Source organism: Octopus bimaculoides, chromosome 2 (assembly GCF_046866305.1).
Source record: "Octopus bimaculoides isolate indiv1 chromosome 2, ASM4686630v1, whole genome shotgun sequence".
NCBI classification, from domain to species: Eukaryota; Metazoa; Mollusca; class Cephalopoda; order Octopoda; family Octopodidae; genus Octopus; species Octopus bimaculoides.
The window spans coordinates 161,220,745-161,243,104 of record NC_142929.1 but is presented as its reverse complement, the minus strand read 5'-3'; positions in this window follow the sequence as shown (position 1 = coordinate 161,243,104).

Below are 22,360 nucleotides of genomic sequence, written 5' to 3'. Positions count from 1 at the left end.
TACAAGTTTGATTTGATGCATCTAAAACCAACATTTTCTGGGGTTTTTTTTTTTCAAAATCACGATAATTTCAACTTCAAATGGGTAGAACGTTTCTATGAATGAGTTACTATACAATTTACGGATGAGACAACTCCTGGGATACAGGAAATGATTATTTCAGTCAATGTAGTGTGTAGTGATGAGTTATGTGTTGGAAGTGAATTGTCAGTCGATCTCTTAGTTCCCAGTCATCCTACTTTTATTGCTGGCATGACTGTAACCAACTGATACCTTTTACACCAACACTTAATATCCCTTAAAAACAAATCGTATTCTAAAAACTCTAGTGATTCCGTATTAATTTGTTCCTGCTTCAGCAAGAAGTAGGTCTGTATGCGTCCATTTTCTCTTTCAATCATCGAAAGATTTTTTAAAATTTCCGCCTCTTCTGGCATTGCTGACGAAGAATGTTACTGACCAGAAGATTTTAAAACTTTTGTTCCATGATCATCACACATCATTTCAATGGGTTTTTGAAAAACCCAAGCATATCGCAAATCATTCCTCTATTCAAAATGTTACTTAACAATCGATAGAATAATTTAGAGATATAAAGTTAATTCAAAAGAAATCAGTCGCATGTATTGTAACATGTTTTTCTACTGTAGTGTGTGTTGTTAACATTGGAGCAGTTGTTGATATTGTTTCTGAAACGCAACGTTATGAAACGTACGACTAAAGGTATTTCCTCTATGAACATCTCTTATAATTAGGCTTATGTAGGACTATGTTACCCAAATTCTCCTTCCTTTCGTAATGTATCATCTACATCAAATCATAATCATCAACATCTCTATCTCTATATTCATCTGAAAGTCGACCAGTGTACGTTACTGTGTACAGAGTATTCAGACGATATTTATATGCCTATTTTTTGGAAATCTTTAATATATTAGTGAAGAGTCAATAGCTCTTGAGATTACAAAAATTAAAGTTGTGGATGAGAAAACGTTACCTAAAATGGAGGGCTGGAAACCATAAGAATATTGAATGAGAGTTACTTATATCATGATGATTCGCGCCAGATATCAGACTTTCAACAACATAAGAGCGTTGTGAACATTGTAAGCGTTGCAATACGTGATATGGGCAGCGGCAATGGAAACTACAATACATAGGCGAGCAAGAAGGGCCGAAACACGCGTTGTGAATGCGTCCGCATGGTGGACTACGTCCAGCAAATGCAGAACGAGGAGATGGAAGATCTGAACGAGAGAATCCAGGCTGTGGCGAGAGAGATGGGTGTTTAAGTCACCACCACAAAGCAGGCCCTGAATAAGGACTGTCGCTACCACTCATACAAGAGGCGTAAGTGACTTCTGAATTGCACGACCAGGGAGTACCACTTGTCAAAGCCAAAGAAGTTCCTGCACATACTGAGGCATCCTACTGAAGAGGGAGATGGTCTAGTTCCTCTCGAATAAAAAAACAAACATCAAGTAGGACCTGTTGCGTAACACTCAGAAGAACAAGTGGCTTGCTTGCAATCCATGTGATGTTCCATGTGTCATGAAAACTAAGCTATCTCAAACTGTGACGGGTTGTGTGTGTGAATTCAGAGAAGGTGGTAACATAACGTCCTACATCTTTGAACAGAGATTTAGGCTCCATTCAGACAGCTTTGTACTACTACAGAAAACTGTATACGAACCCTGACTGCAGAGGGTTGCTGCCCGAAGGCCATAAGTGTAGCAGAATAATTCACACGAAGATAATCTCATGGATGATGGCGTGGGATTCAGTTGCAAAAAACACCGACCGTTCTGCCTGCAACATCAATGCCGAGCTACTGGCCAATGCCAAGGAGGTGTTCCAAGATTTTCCCAGGGATACCGTGAGGAATGCATGCACCTTGTTCCGAAGCAGTCTTGATGCCGTGGTGTAAACAGAAGGCGTCTACTTTCAATAGATTTTTATCTCCCCGCCATTACCTAGTGCACTTTTTTTGATTTCAAAACAAATACATTTACTTTTGATAGGATATTGTTATTTATTATTTTTTTTAAAATTATTTTTTTGGTTTAAGCGAACTATCAAAATTATCCCAAACGCTTACATCATACTTACATCGTACAGTATGTAATAGATGTTATATATCCAGTTCCATTATTAGTGGCGTCAAATTTCCTGTTCCATTATTAGTGTTCTACGTTCTATACCAATCGGGCATCACTCTTCTCCGCCATAACCTTTTCAGAGGGCAGTCAATCGTTCAATAGATGGTGAATTGTCAACATTAGTTGTCTCAGATATTTCTTGATTGAACAAAATTCTGTCTATATGAAACTTAATCTGAGGATGACTATTTTAAACCTACCCATTGGCTCAGAAAACAAATTTAACTGGTTGATGAACGATTATTTTTAGAGCACAAAGTATAATTTCAAATTATCTGTGCCATCCATATACTTCATTTCATTTACATCTGCGGTTAGCTGGTTGCACCTGCTGCGTAATATAACTTCGGCTAACACTTTCCTCTAACAATCCTTTGATGAGAATACTCTAGCAATAACCAGAATCTAATTACGCGTCTATGTTATCCGATTTCTGATTCCCTTTTAAGAAAGTTGTTTCCATATTACATCTAGTCCCTACTGGACCATATACGACCCTCCATGTATGATTGTAGGTGTTGTTGATTTGTGGATTGTTTTTAACCTCAGATCAACTGTGATCAAGCTGACTTATGATGATAGCATTCTAGCCATGACAGAATACATTACATTATCTAACGTCTCCTTTTCCAGAAGATCAAGCATGGTGTGACATAGATTTATTGGTTTGATATTTCTAGCAACGTGCGTGACCAGTTGTTGTATAACTACTTTTGATATATATTTTATACCTATATTTTCCTTATTCTCAGTTTCGGTCTGTTTAAGCGAATATACAGTAATAGACATTCTACATCAAACAATCTCGTGTTCTGTTCATGAGTATTTTATATAGAGCTGAATTAAAAAATGTGTTAATTCCCAAGTTGATATCATATATTTTCGATATATATTTAATTTGATTTTAGTAGTACATGCAACCGTTGAATGATTTGCCGCTGGTTCGAGATACTGTATGCAAATACTGCTTGACTCTCAGTTATACACTGCAGCAGAAAGAGCTCCTTTAGTTGGTTTCCTGCTAGTCGCTAAATAATATGTATACATTTTCAGCCTATATGTATATAATTTTATATGTCAGTGTTAATAACCAATAATGTGCACCAGCATGACCGCAGCCACTTGGCTGAAACACATAAATAAATAAATAAATATACACACACACACACACGCACATTGAAAAGAAATGCTATGCCATAGACTATATCCTCTATACTAACAATTACTTATAGCGGTTATACTTGCAACAATCTCATTTTCTTTACAGTCTTTTTCATCTATAAGCTCATTATTCATAATTACCATTTAAGACAATATAACGTGCGTTGAAGGAAATCTCAGCGATACATTGTCTATTAAATTTCTGTTTCAAGAAGATAGGGAGACGTAAAGGCTCTTTCAAGCATAATGTGTAAGCAAGCAGAGATTTCATTGAATCGGTAGTAGGAAAAAATATGCATATTTCAAACACTTCGGTGTCTGCACTCTGTACATTGTAACAGATGTGAGGAAAAACATGTCTTATCATTTTTTTAATATTAACCTGTAAGATAATGTAATAGTTCAGGTAGTAAACCAGCTGCCAAACTTCATTTATTTAGTGTCAACATCTTCTGCATTAAATCAGTGAGTGCATTTCTAATGCTAAATTTTTTTAGCAAGAGACGTGTTTCTTATGTATGCCATGTATGCATGCATGTGTGCCTGTGAGTGTGTGCGTGAGCACCCGTGTACGTGTACGTGTGTGTAAGTACATATGTGTATGTGATTATATATATATATATATATATATATATATATATATATATCAAGTGAGTGTGTATGAGAGAGGGGAGGGGAGAGGGAGATCTTATGATTTCGCTTAAGTATTCCTATATTAACAGTGAATTAGAACTCAATGTACAATGCTTTAGAGTAAAGGCTTCGGTAAATACAGAGCATGGTGGTAATTGGATAGTGAAAAGTGTATTTGTTTTAATTGAACTAAGTTTTTATATGACATATTACTTAACGCATAAGTGCAATTCCGTGAAATACGCTTTTTTACGTGGCAGATATCTGCAATTTAACTCAAGGTTGTATCATATGTATAGGATATTTTTTCTTTCTGGGTAACATAGAAACATAAGTGTGAATATTTATTTTATAAGTGCTTCGTATTAAGTCTACAAAATTGTGCATAAAGTATATAATGTGTGTCTATAAACTGTATTAATTATCCAATTTATTTCACTTTTCAATGAGTAGCAGATGGGCGACTATCTTTCCATACAGATACAACACATGCTACGCTTTTAGGTTTTTGAGAATACGTTTTCAGTAATAACACAGTAGGAGAAATATTCACAGGACCCGCTAGTATATATAGCCGCGTAAATCTGAAAAATATGAAACTCTAGTAAGAATACATTATTGTAAATTTAGAGATAACCTGTAAATAAGATACAATAAAATCTCGAATTCATTTTGCCGAAAGACATATAAAACAATGTATCCAATATATGGAACAGCTATATTTTTATGACTATGATAAATATGATATTTTGTTAATGTAAAAACCAAGAATATTTTGGTATTCATTTCCTTTACTTTGATTTTGTGGTAATTTTTACATTGTTGCAAATCTCAATATTTCCTGCTCAAAAATTCATTCTTCGAGAAGGCAGATGTCAAATTCCTGCCATCCTTTATATTTCAAATTGTTCACTCTTCATTTCCCTCAAAAACAAAATATAGTTGCATGGATACGTTTTATTCTTCCCTTTAGATATTCAAAGCACCATGTGGTTACAGGTAATATTTCATTAATTATCATTTCGCCACGGTCGATTTTACATTTCATCCTTTCGTGGTCGTTAAAACAAGTGCCATTTGAATACTGGTTTCAATGTATTCGACTTACACTCTACCCCCAAATTACATGCCCTGTGTCAAATATTTGAAACCAACATTTTATTAACTATCGTCCCTACTACTTTTGAAGGTGAATTAGTTTACAGTAATCCCACGAATATCGCGAAGTAAAAACATTACTGTACTGTGGGCGGCGAGCTGGCGGAAACGTTTGCACTCCGGGCGAAATGCTTAGCGATATTTCGTCTGCCGTTGGGTTCTGAGTTCAAATTCCGCCGAGGTAGACTTTACCTTTTATCCTTTTGGGGTCGATAAATTAAGTACCAGTTACGCACTGGGGTCGATGTAATCGACTTAAACCCTTTGTCTGTCCTTTTTTTGTCCCCTCTATGTTTAGTCCCTTGTGGGCAATAAACAGTACTGTAGTGTATATTTAAAAAAAAAAAAATTTATAATTTGTATTTATTTATTTTATTATAAATGCAAAACAACACCACGGAGATATCGACGTAAGCTTCCACAATAAACTTTCGCAGGTCCACTGCGATAGATAAAGCGCGATATGGCGAGGGATTACTGTATATTCATTTTTGTTCTGCTTTTTGTTTAATTGAAGACATGAAGTGTTCCTCTTAACGAAACTTAACTAAAAATGTATTTCTTACTCATGGAACAGGTAGCAAATTATATAAACTGTAGCGTCATTCAATATCATGAGCACAAAATGCAATATCTTAGGCCTTGTTGCTCATGCATAAATTTATCAAGACGTGGAAATGTCTCGATGATTACTGTCTTCATATCTAGCTACCGTTTCACATGAATGTTTCATTTTGTATTGGCTGAAAAAGTTAACCTATTCCTGATTCGCTCACGTTTGTCTTTAAAAATGGAATGAGAAGATGGGAGTATTTCCAACATCTTTTGTGAATATAAAGTTTTAACGTCAAAACTACCAAAAAAGGCATGATTTCAAATTGTTATTCACGAGTTCCGCATGTCTGTAAATCAATTTACTCTTTCTTCATTTCATCATCGTAGGACATTTTCGTATAATTATAGGTAAATTGAGTCAGGATTTATTTTCTAGAAAACTTCATGTGTCAGGCAACAAAATTACTATGAAAAGATTTTGACAGCTTTCAAATGAGTCACAATTTTATTCATGCACAATAGGAGTTATAGATCCAGCATTATGATTCATCCCTTCAAATGAATGGAAATTTGAGTGATTGCCTTATTGCATCCTTTGATACTAAATCGATAAACTTTATTTGAAGTGGTTTAAATTTTCACAAACTTTCAAAGTTTCCATTGATATAAGAGTAAGCGCCAGCTAAATCGGTCAACATTTTAGCTAATTCCTGCGTTTCCCATGTAAAAACAAGTTCACATTCTCACTTATCCAGAGAAAGCATGTAATACGTTGCGCAAAATAGAGAAGTGGATTTAACTCATCTCCGATATCGCCAATGAACTTCGATGTGCTAATGCAAAACTTCACAAAGTGATCTAAAGATGCAATACCATGATTAGTTGATAAACTTTAGATGCTATCATGGATTTTCTCCTCAACTGAGATGTTTTTCATAATAAGACATGAGAATGAAACAAATATGGGATATCTTGCAATTCTGGAACCTACCTTTACATCAATGTAGAAAAGGCAGGTTATTTCCAAACATTTCAGGTGCCTGTCACTCCACACATAAAAATTTTCTTTAATATCTAAATTGTTTGGGAAATAAGTATTTCACTAGTTGCATGACATCATTTGTAGTTGTCTATTTTTAGCTCTATATAAACCAGTGAATCTTTCACTTTATCGCCATTTCTGTAAAGCTCACTAATGTGTTTCAGTACAATTGGTGACAAATCTTGCAACAGAGTGGAATCAGATAAAGATACCCACACATCGGGTGCTGTTTATTTTTATTCGAACGAAAGATTAACACAAAACCCATTAGTTTTTGAACTCGGCACAGTGCTCATTATCTTTTCTTTACATGCTGTCCTATCTTGTAGGACTAAGAAATCGTAGAAGTTGTTTTGTTCAAGCTTAACCGTTGTTTAGAAAAAATATGGTTAAAGACATGAATCGCAGATACAATGCACCCAGAACATTTCTTTATCAATGAAAATATATTCTCTTTTCTAAGTGTTTAATGTGTGATTTATACGATTTCTTCGTATATTGTACTTTCTACAAGGGTTAGGTATTATAGGTTGTTCGCTGTAAAGTTCAATACTTTTAGTTTTATTTTTGCATTCATCATGTCTGGAAGACGTGGCTGTGTCAAGCCCACTGTGATGTGTCAGATCTTCTAGATATATAGCGTTTTCATGTATGCAAGAACACCTTGAATAAAGAGAGTCATCAAATAGGACATTGTTTCTAAATCACAGCAATCGTCGAAAGAACTAGAACAGGAGCCAGGAGGCAATTTCTGCATAACAAGAAGGGTAAGACCAGAGGAGTGTAAAGAGTTGTATTAGCCGTAGTTATAGAAGATGACCTACAAAAACACGTTTTTGGTCGTGGGTTGCTCATAGACACATACACCAGTAGCTTAATATCAACGTTTTGGGGGACGGGGTCATTTACGGATATTTTCCTGGGCAGATCAAGTAGAGACACGTGGAACAGAAAGTCATTCAAGAAGATACTGTTTTAATTTTACATCTCTCTTACGCTTATATGTGTCACAGCATATTTCATAACGTGTTCCTTTCTATTTGATATATTTTGCTAGCTGATATTCATATTGCTTTCTGCAGTATTCGATTTTTATCCGTTTTACTTTGGAGTATTTTAAAAAAGAAAGATCTATTTTCGCTTTATTCTTATCATTTTCTCATGAAAATTATTCTGTTCAAATAGTTTATTTTATTGTATTGTATTCCTCTGTGCGGTGTACTGTATATAATGTATAAGTGTTATACACAAATCGTTGCTTCCTATATCCTTTGTTCGAACGCTTTATTGGTTACTCTGAAAGTGTTCAGTTACAGTGTCGGTATTCATTCTTCTTCGCCTGTTTGTTTTGATCCTTCTCTTCTGACTTTTAAGTCAACTAACAGGTCATCTTTGTATGTGTGTGTTAGAAGAGAGAGAGAGAGAGAGAGAGAGAGAGAGAGAGAGAGAGAGAGAGAGAGAGAGAGAGAGAGAGAGAGAGAGAGAGAGAGAAGTGAGGGAGGAATAGAGAGACTTTGTTTGTGCTGAAATCATTGACCGTATATATTTTTGTCTTTTATGTACAGCTGTATTATATGTTTATTGTTCGCGCTTTTGGCTGGTGTTATATTTATTTGTAATAACCAAAATTTTCTGTTTCTGCTTTGTACTAAGTTACAGTGATAGCGTTTGTCTTTAAGTATATTGAGTATATTGAGTATAATATTTGTTAATATATTCATATCAACATTCAATCTCTTAGTCAGCTTTTCCTATCTGATGTTTGCGTTACCTTCACTATATGTGTAGTTTTCACATCATAAATATCTTTCGCCACCCTCCATTTTCCATAAATCTCTTGATTGATGTTCCTTTGGGCATTGGGAAGCTAAGTGTATTTATTCATTTGTACTTAGGACCGATCATTTCTGATTTTCTGAAGTGTGAAATATTTTTTTTCTCTTCAGACAGATGAGGGTGCTTCTAATGTTGTATCCCTTCTAATTAGGCCCATATCTAAAGTAATTTTAGTGGTTGTATGTATTTTAGCAGGAGATGACAGAAGATAGCATACAATTCTACCTCACACCACACTTTTCTGACCTAAACAAAGAAATAACACCGTGTATTATGTAATCCACTGCTGGAAATAAAATGACGGAGAGGTCACAGAGAGACTGCCTTTGATCATACGTCTGTTACTATAGTTTGTCTTTTCTTTTGTTATGTCGTTTCGTTTGAAGATATTGAATGGTAAAATATGATATTGTAAATGAACGGCATTGCTTAGAAATAGTATCGTTGCATAGTAGTAAAAATGCTGGATACTTTACACTATAAACCAATCTCATATTTTCCTCTCTTATTCCTATAACCTTCCATTTGTTGTTACAATTATCAAATGTAGACGTTTAAATTTTTCATACATTTTTATTTCATGACCCTAAATGACGTACTATAATCATAGAATCTTTGATTTTCCCTTCGTTCAAGCCTATGGTATTATTGGGAACGAGGCCGAGGTTAACTTTATGCTGAGATAAACTGTATTCCTTTATAATAATATTTATATAACAATTCTTGCACATTGTCCGTAATTTTTGGAAATCTATGGAATATAATTATCTTCATGAATTTTGTGTGTAGCTATTACCTAGGTTTTAAAAATTTACGTTCACTATACAAGCGCTCTTTGACAGAATGATTAACACAAAATAAAATATATTTTAAACGTAGAATATTTTAACATTCTCACTGAATTTGGAGAAATGAGAAAGAAGGGTATACGTACTTTATATTAGATTTCGCTGATTTCGAAACATTGTTGCTGTACGGGACCAAATCTTCATTATCATTATTTGAGGATCATTTATACACATTTCTATTTAAGTCGGTGCTCCAGCATGGCCGCAGTGAAATAACTGAAACAAGTAAATGAATAAAAGAATGTTGCTTACAAGTTTATATGCATGCCTCCACACATGCACACACATCCACACACAGGTATGAAGTTTCTATCCGTCTGTGTTGTATTTGAATTAAATTAGTCATTTGTACATGTAATGTTTTGAATTGTTGATTCTGGCGCAATTTAACCTCAGACGGCGAAATACTGCAAAGCATTTTGACCGTTGTACTACGGATACTGTCAGCACGTCACCTTTAATACACACAGACACACACACACTCACACACACATACCCCGCCACACACACACACACACATACACACACACACACACACATATTTATGTAGAAAGTTGCAAAGTAACACACGCATTGATATGTATAAGGAAAATAAGACAAGGTAGAAAATGCTAACATTATTATATCATTAAATACATTTTGTACCGGTTTCAATCTTTTCAACTTTTTCAACTAAGAGTAAAACAGGAAAAGCAATTATATCGAAGAAAAATTAAATTAAATGTTTTTTAAATATTTCAATGGTCTTCAAATATTTCCATAGTCTTCAAATATTTCCATAGTCTTCAAATAGGTAGGACATTTTCCTTTTTTACTGTTTGTCTCTCTCTTTTTCCCTTTCTGAGTGCTCGATAGACTGTAGCAGATCTGAAGACATTTCAGAACCAACATTTCTTTGCACCCATAAAGCCTAATTTTTCAGATCTGCTACTATCTACCGAGTCTTTACAAAGGTAGAAAGGCAGAAAAAAATGTACTTATTTGAAGACTGTGGAAATATTTGCAAAACATATAAATTTTTTTCTTCAATTTAACTGCTTTTCCTGTTTTGCTCTTATTTGAAAAAAAATAAAAAAGACTGAAACCTATACAAAATGTATATCACGATCAAATTATCTTCACATTTTCTACCTTGTCTTATTTTCTTTACATATATATATATATATATATATATGTGTGTGTGTGTGTGTGTGTATGTATGTATATATATATATATATATATATATATATATATATATATATATATATATATATATATATAATATGAATAATATATAAATATATGCATATATCCGTACATATATGTACGTACCTACATCAATATGTATACATGCATGCACATATGGATACGGGACATCACAAAAACGTTAAACACAATGAGAAACGAAAACAAAAAACGAACTTTTTGGGGAGAACGAAAAACAATGAGAGGCGAGACATGCAACATAAAGAAAATTTCCCTTCATCAGTTGTCCCTGTTCCATCTACTCCGCGTTTCGAAGGAAAGGACAATACGCGACTTCATTGGAACAGTCCTTCCCGCAAAGCAAGTTTAATAAAATTCGGAATTTTTTACGGAGGGTGAAAGTGTTAACAAGAACAGCACAGTGAGACAGTAAAAACAAACAATAAGGGCTATTAGGCCAAGAAGATAGAATTATTATTATTATTTTTCTTTATATATATATATATATAAATTATTCATGGGCGAAATGGAGAAAACGAAAACTAAAAGAAAACGGAGAGAAAAACTGTGTAAGTATTAACGGGTCAGCATCATATATGAACATTTTTACAGTTTAGAAATCGATGAAAACATGTAAATAATGTGTGTTGATAATACATTTGGCTTAACCAATCGAAAGCCTCCGAACACCAATATTAGCTATGACTGAGTAGGTGATAGATAATACATTAAATGCCTTAAACTACCTCGCAGTGGCAAGTTGCTGGCCATTTTCTTAACGTCGACAAGGTCACTGCCTTCCGCTCTCACAAGACATAAATTATAATGTCATTTATGGGATGATATATGATATGTGATATTATGTCTATATTCAAGCACAAATTACCACAAAGTCGTGGATTGTGAGTTTCGTTTAAAAAGTAAATAAAAATAAAACGTCTTCCGGTACTTAGATGTCTTCTTTAATTATGGAACTACTGATATTTCTTAAATCATATCATTTTGAAACCCTCGTACCAATTTATGACACTTCATATACCATGGACATTTAAAAAAAAAATTAAATAATTTTAGTAATAAATTTATTTCATTATCTTAATTGTCATTGCTTTGATGCTCTTCATAAATATTTTGTTGTTGGCACTCCGTCGCTTACGACGTCGAGGGTTCCAGCTGATCCGATCAACGGAACAGCCTGCTCGTGAAATTGACGTGCAAGTGGCTGAGCACTCCACATACACGTGTACCCTTAACGTAGTTATCGGGGATATTCAGCGTGACACAGTGTGACAAGGCTGACCTTTTGAATTACAGGCACAACAGAAACAGGAAGTAAGAGGGAGAGAAAGTTGTGGTGAAAGAGTACAGCAGGGTTCGCCACCAACCCTGCCGGAGCCTCGTGGATCTTTAGGTGTTTTCGCTCACTAAACACTCACAACGCCCGGTCTGGGTATCGAAAGTGTGATCCTCTGAACGCGAGTCCGCTGCCCTAACCACTGGGCCATTGGGCCTCCACTCTTCATAAATAAAACTATAGTCAACCAGCACTGAATTTGCTTCCCTTTGTCAGCCACAAATGCTCTTATTTTTCCTTCTATACATTTGTCTTATACATCCTTGTATTATCCTCGGCCTTCAACAATTTCTAATATTCAATGTCTGTTTCTAAACAACCAAAGTTCATAGAAAGCTTTTGTCATAAGTTTAAATAGAAATATAAAACCATGAATCACATTGATACTTTCATTTCCAATACACTTTTCCTTTCTGAATATTACAATACCATTTTTTTGCCATTATATCCAATATTCAAACTTTATAAAAAAACATTCAATATACAACGCACTTTAATTACACAATTGTTAAATGATTAGAGGGTGTTGCACATGACATCTTAAAGTCTGGAATAATTTTATTAAAAATTTTATTGATAATTACTAAACCTACTAAATTTCGCGTACTGTGTGATTCGAGGAATATTGCTCAAAATCACGCAAAAAACAAACACTCAAAAGTAAGACACAGATTCTCTGTGGCAGGAATCTGTGAAAGTATTGAGTTTTTTAGCTGAAGAAAATTATTGTCATATTGAATGCATTAAATCATTTCAAAAGCTTATTTTCCCCCCTGACTTACATGTTCCTATTCGAATGACGCTAGCATGTAAAATACATCCCTATCTTTAAATGTTGCTGGTATGAGATAGTCTAGCTAAGTGTGGTCATTGGTTGCACCCGTCATAGGTTGTCATCTGTTTTGTATAGGAATCACCATCAATTAGTTTCTAGAATCCGTGCGGGCAGCAAGTAAAATGGCTTGAAAGGTAGTGAAACAAATTTTATTTGGAAATGTCTGACATTTGCCACAATACCAATGAATTTATATTATTCTCAAGGTATTTTGACACATTTATGAGACAAGGCACTTAAACTTGTTGCTTTGGAAAAGGGTATATTATCGATCCAAACATACTTCTCAGCTCTTCTTCCATTTATTATCAGTTCATCAAATGCATTTAATGGCTTCTTTGTAAAGTAGAACACACGATAAAGCAACGCATACAACTCAGCTCTCAGCTCACACTCAAACTTCGGCTCAATATCAAGTTGATTTAAGCTTCACAAAGAGCCTTTCTCTCAACTTCCAGCTAGGTTTTATTGTGTGTGTGAACATTAAAATATACAAATTTGGAAATATATTATAAATAATCGAAAATAGTTGGAGGGCCTAGAATCTTTTATTTTAGGAACACGAAATTTGTTATTCTTTCTCGATCGCAAGTTATTTTAGTGAATTGTTTCGATGTATAAAGACTTTGAATACGAATAATAAACTTGAAAATCTAGCGAGTACCTCCATTGACTTCATATTTCTCTCGAAAACACATGTGTTTACAATTTTCCCTGACGAAAGATAGACGGGCTTCGAACACTGTAGAGTAAATAGAATTAACTTACGAGCGGACAAAGAATTAATCTAGCGTGTGGGAGGAGGGATCGATAGCAGGATGGAAGATGATGATGAAACGTGATTAATTATGGAATGGATACAACTTAGGAGAGCACGACTACATAAATGGTCAATTACTGCCTGGTAATAACTGCAATGCACAAAGAAAGTAAAATTGAGTATTAATTCTCTCACACGTATATACACAAACTTATTTCTCTGCATAAGTCATTTTATGATCCATGCTTTTCAAAAACATAATTTTAGTTGATAATTTTACTACATAGAATCAATAAACAAAATTTCCACACATATAATGTTTCCTTCGAAGTTTATCATATTTTTGAGTATTCTAAACAAAAATCTATCGCTTTTACTAGAAAATTTAGTCTAATGTTCAATAATATTTTGATTTATGAATCAGCATCTGTTCTACCAAAATAATAGTGTTCATCTTGAAAGAACGTAAACAAATTTCAACGGGCTGCGGGACAGAAACTGACTGAGAACTTTCTATGCGGTACAAAGCATGCTACTAACTTATTCTGGGCGGCTGTGACACATTGGACGAAGATTTTTATTTTACGTGCTAAAATTTATAGCTACATTCATGTTCGTCTTACACCATTAAGGAAAGGACAAATATAACCCTCATATCACCTTCTCTCTTTCACCCTACGTCCATCTGTCTTTCTTTCTCTCTACCACCCTCTATTTCTCTCTCTTCCTCCCTATCCCCCCGCCTCTGAGCTTAAAAAACAAAGATGGCACCAAAGTAAGAGAGTAAAGAATTAAATCTTCTGCTTCGAGCATGGACGAGTGCTAGCAGCGATCCGCCAAACAACACCATCACTGCTGCACTGAAGAACAATGGCTTCTGTAGAACCGTTGAGCAGATAGAGCGGAAGAAAAATGAATTCATCCGATCCTATGCCCTTATTAGAACACATACTGACGCTCTTGATGTCACTATGGAAAACTACTCTGGCATGGCTGATACGGATAGAGAAAACGAAACAAAAAACAGAAGTCTCTTTGATGCAGTGGTCCCACAAAGAATGGATCCCCCACCGCTGTGAACAAGCAGCTTTAGCGCATACCTTTGCTTGATAGCTTCTATGGTGACATCGATGTCAAATATGGATTTCATATTGTATTTTTTCGTTAATTCTCGGATTTTTGTTGGTTTGATACTCAAGGCATTTTAAGCATTCTATGTCAAACTTAGGTTGCTGAATTTGATGTTGAATACTTTCTTGCCAAGGAGGCATTTTGTGGGAATGTTGCTGTTTTATTCACGACATAGTATCGTTGAAATTTTCGCGGATACATATACAGGTGGTTGAGAACTGTAATATCAGCATCATATGCTGAAATTATTTCCTAAAGTGCAAGGCGGGTTTTACCTATTATTTTCAGGCATTGGTTGGAGTTGCGAATTTTTGGGAGAGTGTCGAGTTCATTCATACTGGTTTCTTTAATTTCCAGCCACTCGATCATGATTTGATTTTTTAGATATGCAAGTTCTGTTGGGTAAGAACTGTGTGACTTTCTTCATCTCTCTGATGTTCATCTGCCTTAGTGTTTATGTTTGGTTCAGAGAGCATTTCACTTTGCTTATCAGTTACATTAACTCTTTCAATCATTATTGCATTTTTATCAGACCTGGTGGTCAGTTTCTAAATTCAGTTAGTAAATTCTTTTTCATAACGTATCTTCTGACGTTGGCAAGTTTGTTACTGTCTATGCAGGGCCTACTTCAATGTGTTTTTGTCTCCAGTTTAAGTAGGATTGTACAGTGTTAGATTAATTTCTGGGGAAATATATGACATGATAGAAGGACGTAAGAAAGTCTTTATCTCGCCTAGAGCATTTTTCACACTTTTTATTTTGGTTAGATGATTATGAGCATGGATGGCCATCTGTTGGAATATTCCGGTTCTGGAATACTTCCAGCTCCTATGTTTCGGGAAAATTTGAACCAGTAGCTGATTTTTCGTATCGAATCTGGTTCAACATTCGACTACACGATCCGTACCGCTCCGAGTGATGACCGGACCGGTTTTCGTCTTGTTTTGTAATAATTGAGGCATGGCGAGCCTGGACGTTGACATTAGGAGACAAATCAGTCTGTTTAGGGTTAATATTTGGGATAGCACCGCCTCCGAGTTCTCTACACGTAAACAGCTCTCGTAACGTAGCTTCTTAAGGCTGACAAATCTGTATTCGTCTGTAATTTTTTGGCTGATAGATTTATCACCGAGCATATTACTGGGGCGTTTTTAAACTTGTGAATTGCTCACTCTGTGTTAGTTAGAAAAAAATTGTTTTGCCTTTTTCTTTGCTTAGTTTCTGACACGTGTTTTCATATGTGTGTATGTGTGACGTTTAAATTTCATGTAGTTGTGTAAACATTGGGATGTATGTGTAGTCCTATGGGTATTAAAATGTATATATAATTGTGTAGACATTCAAGTGTACGCATAATTACTCAATTTATGTGCTTACTGTTTTATTCCATTTATATTTATAATTTGTAAACTTTCCGGTATAGATTTCCCGTGTTTGTTTCGCTCATATTTCACGTGCATACGAGAAAATATGCTCTGTATGGCAGTAACATTTCGTTTTTGCGATTAATTTGGTTAAAACCCATTTCCTTCAAGTCTTCTACAGGTTCCTTTATCCCATTCTACCGATGTTATTAGATTCGGTTTGTTTTTGAATGAAGAGCCCGGTGCAGAATATCCACGTTGTTATTCAGCGCGAAGCTCTTTCTCTCACAGATAAGATGTTTCGTAGAATAAGTGTTATTTTGTACATTTCCAGACATTTCTTAATCCAGCTATGTGGTTTATTATTATTATTATTATCATTATTATTATTATTATTATTATTATTATTATTATTATTATTATTATTATTATTATTATTATTATTATTATTATTATCATTATTTATTGTCTTTGCACTGCTTCTATCACTGGAGACGTACTATGGTCCCAGCTGTTCACTACCAGTGAACTAAATTAACACCCCTCACTTTTCGACCACCATCCGGAGTATTGGAGCGGTTCCACGCAGTGATGTTCTCTGCAAGTGCTCCACACTTATTGCAGACCCTATCTCGTTTATCATACATGTTTCTTTTTTATCCAACAACACAATGCCCGGTTCTGATGTCTGGTCAGGTGATCGCACTGGGTGATTGCATCCCACACGATTTTGCAATACTCATTTTCAATGACTCATTCTGGAGTTTGTTCATACCACTTCTTTGCTGTTTGTAGGCCTTGATTTCCGCAAAGCTCCCAATGGATCATTCTTGCCATATTATCATGGCGTCTTTTGTATTCGCGTTGTGCCAATTTTGGGTCTTCGCGAACCATGTGCTATACCGTTTCACCCCTCTCACCACACATTCTGCATTTGTCGCTATCGGTATTGTCTTAACTTTTGTTCCCCAGCTGCGCATGTGCATACTTCCGTCTCTATCTTCAGGGCTTTTTACAAGACATCAATCTTGCATGGGATTTCTAGTTGCCTTAAGAAGTTTCGAAGTTTCAGTGTATCACTTTTACATCATCCTCTCGCATTCCATAAACTTGCCATTTCCACTTTCAGTTCGGAGTACCTGTTGATTTTTTCAACCTGTTTACTCACAACATTCATGTCATTTTGGTATGGGTACATCAATGATCTGGCAGTATTTATCTCTCTCATTTAATATGACAATATCAGGCCGACGGTATTCGATTACACTATCCGTCTGAAAATCATAGTTCCAGAGTATCGTTACTTTTCCACCCTCCTGCACAACTTTACTTGGTACGTGCTCATACCAGTTTTCTGTTACTTTATATCGGTATTTACGGCATAAGAGCTAATGGCATATTTACAGCATAAGACCCAATGACATATTTACGGCATAAGAGCCATACACATTTTATCGTAGCGGCGCTTGGAAAAGAAATACAAGCACCGCAATTCATTATTGTTGTTGTTATTATTATTATCATTGTTAAGTAGTTTTATTTTTATAACGTGCTTTCACTTCACTACCGAGCGCAGCTCTGTGTGCCTTGGGTATGTGCTGTGGTTTGCTGTGATGCTCTTATGGTTACTTTATTGAAAGTGTTTTGCGTAGGATGTGTGCAGTGCCCAGTAGTGCAATTTTCTGTATGTTATATATATTTGTAAGTCCTGGTGATTTTGTTATGTATTTGTCTGAATATTTTTTTTTATTATACCTAAGACACCTACTATGATAGGAATTGTTTCTGTTTTAAAATTCCACATTCGAGTTACCTCTATTTCCAGATTTTTGTATTTTGAAAGTTTTTGCATTTCTTTTAGGGAAACGTTGTCATCTGCTGGCATTGATACATCAATTAGAAAGCATTTTTTTCTTCATGATCTTTGACAACTATATCTGGTCTATTTGCCTCAATTTCTCTATTTGTGTGTATTGGCATATTATTATTATTATTATTATTATTATTATTATTATTATTATTATTATTATTATTATTATTATTATTATTATTATTATTATTATTATTATTATTATTATTATTATTATTATTATTATTATCATTTCCATATTAGTTGTCAGAGCTGTCGATTTTAGTTGCTCCGGTTAATTCTCTGGATATCAACCTGTCTGGTTGCATGACGAAATATGTTCTCCCAATGCGCAACTATGAAGTACGGACCAATTGCCAGGGATGTATTGAATATATGAAGTTGGTGTGTCGAAATATGTTACACGTTTGTATATTGTTGTTATTTTAACAATGTGCACCTAGATTACTAATGGCTAGTATATGGTGCTGAAGAATGAGCAAGAATTCCTGAAATATGCATATACACTCATTACTTACTTTTCTATCTTCGATCGCATTGTTACACACACACACACACACACACACACACACACACACACCTACAAACAGACGCACATATGTGTGTGAGCGTGTACATCCACTCATTAAATCTATAGGATATTGGGCAACAGAGAAAATATCGTCTGCTCGTAAGTAGCACACCTGGTAACAAATGGACCTCTATAATTTACTCTGGAATACCACACAGAAAATATCGATATATAACTCTCAATTATGAATACCACTGTTATATACTTTATCCACTTGCAGTTCGATCTGCGTACATAAGAAAATTGATAAAGCTATTCTGTGACATACACAATACACTTAAGCCAGAACGTGGAAAATAAAGATAATCGGGTTAAAATACACAAGCAATAACGTAACGTTTCGTTAAAGAATTGAAAAGATGCCTTCATTTGAAACAATTCGTTGATTTTCAGGATGAATGATTAGCAAAATCATTGAGAAATCTGACCTAGGCTTTGAGAGTCATTTAGCGTAAGCGACACCATAAACTAGACGTTAATTTCATCTTTGTACTGTATCATTATTTCGTGTATGTTTCTGTGTAAATGTGGAATATATAACACTTATAAAAAGCAAAACTTCCAATATTCAAGTTCATTTTCTATTTTAGAATGTAATATTCAGATAAATACATATTGAGATAAAGAGATATATAACAGTATGTGTTAGTGTATATTTGATACATTTCCGTACAGCTGGGATTACGGAACTTACAGGAAAAATTATATTGTATAATCACCATTCACATAGACTAATTTGTTGCAAAGTGAAAAAAACCAATATTCCGAAGACAAACTAATGAAATATTCTTTGTACAAATATTTCTATACACAAACCGAAAACTATATGCACACTTGCTTTTATTATATATTTTGTAATTTCTACAACAAATCAACAAACACAAGAGGAACCTTCATTTTTAAAATGTAAAATTTCTATTCTTTTGTATGCGTGCTTGTGTGTTTGCTTGCTGATAATAAAAAGTTCTCCGTTTAATAATGATATAGGAAGATTTCTGTTAAGCGTTTTTAAAATATTTTTTGTTGTTTTTAATTTATGGGTTTTGTATGTTCTAATTTTATAACCATATTGGAATTTTTCTGAAATGGCTACGTTTGTACTGTGATAGAGTTATTATTTAGCAGTAGCTGATATTGGAGGGGCAACAATTGTTTCTCTCTCTCTCTCTCTCTCTCTCTCTCTCTCTCTCTCTCTCTCTCTCACACACACACACACACACATATCTATATATATATATATATACACACACACAGATAGGAAATGACTGACAAGAAGTATATAAACTTTCAATACAGGCGAGCATACGTAATAAATTGATTCAAAAATTAGGGGAACATGTGTGCAACAAATTATTTTTAATCCATTAATACTACAACAGTTATTAGCGAAAAAATTGCCATTAATTGTAGCTATTGTCAAGAAAAGCCAGGAGCAAAATTCCGAAAGCAATTACACTAAAATTTAAGTGGTTTATGTTGGAGAAATGAAACTGACATTTGACAAATAGTGTAGCAACGCACCAATGGCGACGGTTATTATTTCCGCCTGCTCGGGAATGCATCGACTCATCCGTACTTCTCAGATCATTCAAGAATTCAGAGACTGATAGTCTTGACAAATAAATATTCACAAATTACACGTGAAAACATTTCGAGCCAATTTATGTACTTCATTTCAATGTAGCAACAAGTCTACTATGTAGAATGTACATTACAAACATAGATTCTAATAACATAATTATCAATGTTGGTCGTGACTATAATTTCAATAATAAAACTGTATATATGACTATTTTGAAAATATCGAAACGCGAAGTGCTCCTCATGATCGTAGATGCGTGAGATGATTGTGATCTGTAAACAGCTTTGGGTGCGAATCGGAAAGAGACGTATTAACATACAATGTGCACATGCACACTGGATTCCGGAAACGGAAGGGAAGAATAAAAATTCAATGTGCATATCACATCTTGCTTCATCTCAGTGTTTTAATTATGCTGATAACACCATATTTTACGTATCTTTTTCCCAAACTTCTCACCGCGCTTCGAGGGGAAACATTAAGAAAAGCAGAGAAACGAAAGAGTTGAATTACTGATATCGACAAAGAAAATTCCCGTTTCTATTCACTGCACTGCCACCTATCGGAAATATCCATATGATATTGCAAATATAATCTGAAAATTAAAGGCTATATAATAAGATGAAAATACTATTCTTATATATAGAAACAAGGACAGTTATTAAAGATTCCCGGAAAAAATTATCTCGATATATCCTATACACTCCAGAAGCAACTTTTAAATCAAAACATGTATATCAGTTAAAACGTTTTAGTAAAATAATATATCTGTTTATATTTCACGATTTTTATACCGTTGTAAACGCATGTACGCTCCTACTACTGTCATGACAAGATATTGGGTACTTAACATTTACCAAGTACTGTTCCTTTATTTTCTGCGCCTTTTTAAATGAACCACGTCGGCTTCTCATAATTCTCTGAATTAACAGATGAATTTTCACAGAATCCCAGATACAGAACGTGTGTGTTTTTGTGGGGGACTGGTGGAGCAATAATTTTAATACCTACATGCAACTAGAGGATATTGATATATTTTATATTATTAGACAGGGTGTCACAATTGACAAATTAACTAAAAAAAACGTGTAATATTCTCAATTATTTGCTTGTCCATAAACAATTGTTCATTAAGATTACTGCAGGTATTAATGATATTCTAAATAAAAATTCATCTGAGTTTGTCCGTTTCTCGTCTCTCACAGCTGAGTATATTGTTCATAAATTGAAAATTTCAATTCATCTCTTAGATATGCAATCCATCAGCAATTGTTGGATTTTTTACCATCCCCACTGCCAACTTTACTTTTGTCTTATTAATGACACTTTTATCAAATCTGTTGTTCTTAAAACAGCTGAACTTGAACTTGTACTGCAAAGATTAAACAGTTTATTATATGACTTAAATAATATCATTAGACATTTAAATTCTACATTACAATTCTATATGACAATTCTAAATGACAATTCCTTGGTACCAATGTATTGCTAATGACAATAAGAAAGGAGCAAAAAAGATGCACCATTAAGACATTACCTAAAATATTTTTATCAAATTATATAATGGTTTATCAAGTTATATAATGCCACGTCTGACACCAAAGTACATTGTTTTAACCAATTACTAACAGCTTTCAGTGCAGATATCAAATATACGTACACGGAAAGAGAGTCACGGAGTGCGTATGTTACTTATGCAGGCATTATTCAAAATATTCTGAAGTAAAAAGGCTCAGATCACATCATATTGTAAATGAGTTAGAAGTAAGACTTTTAATTTATTTTCTATGAAAAATATTTATCACGCAGTATTGCTGGAATTTTCTTGTTTAAAATAGTGTAAATATCAGAGAACTCATAAGTCAAATTATTCCAAACGCAAAGAAAATATGACGTTCATTGACTACTGTGTATCCTTGCAATCGGTAAGGAAACAAAGCCGAAAACACAGAGAGGCACAGGTATATATTAACCTCCGTTCGTGTTTTTTCTATTCTTTTATTATTTTACTTGTTAGAGTCATTTGGTTGCGGGCATGATGGGGTACTGCTTCAGAAGATACTTTCAACACGTAGGTTTCCGAAGTCCTCATCTATCTAAGAACTAACTAGGCCCGATGTTGTTTAACTTCGGTGGTCGGATGAGAACGTGATATGGTTATAAATCATATATTTTCAGTGTATTTTTCTTATTGGCAATGTAGTATTCGCTTAGTAGACAGAACATGTATAAAAGCTTCTACTCGCGAGATGAAAATACAAGAAATAATATAATTTTAAATGTGGACGGACGACAAAAGATTTCTGTGGAAATAG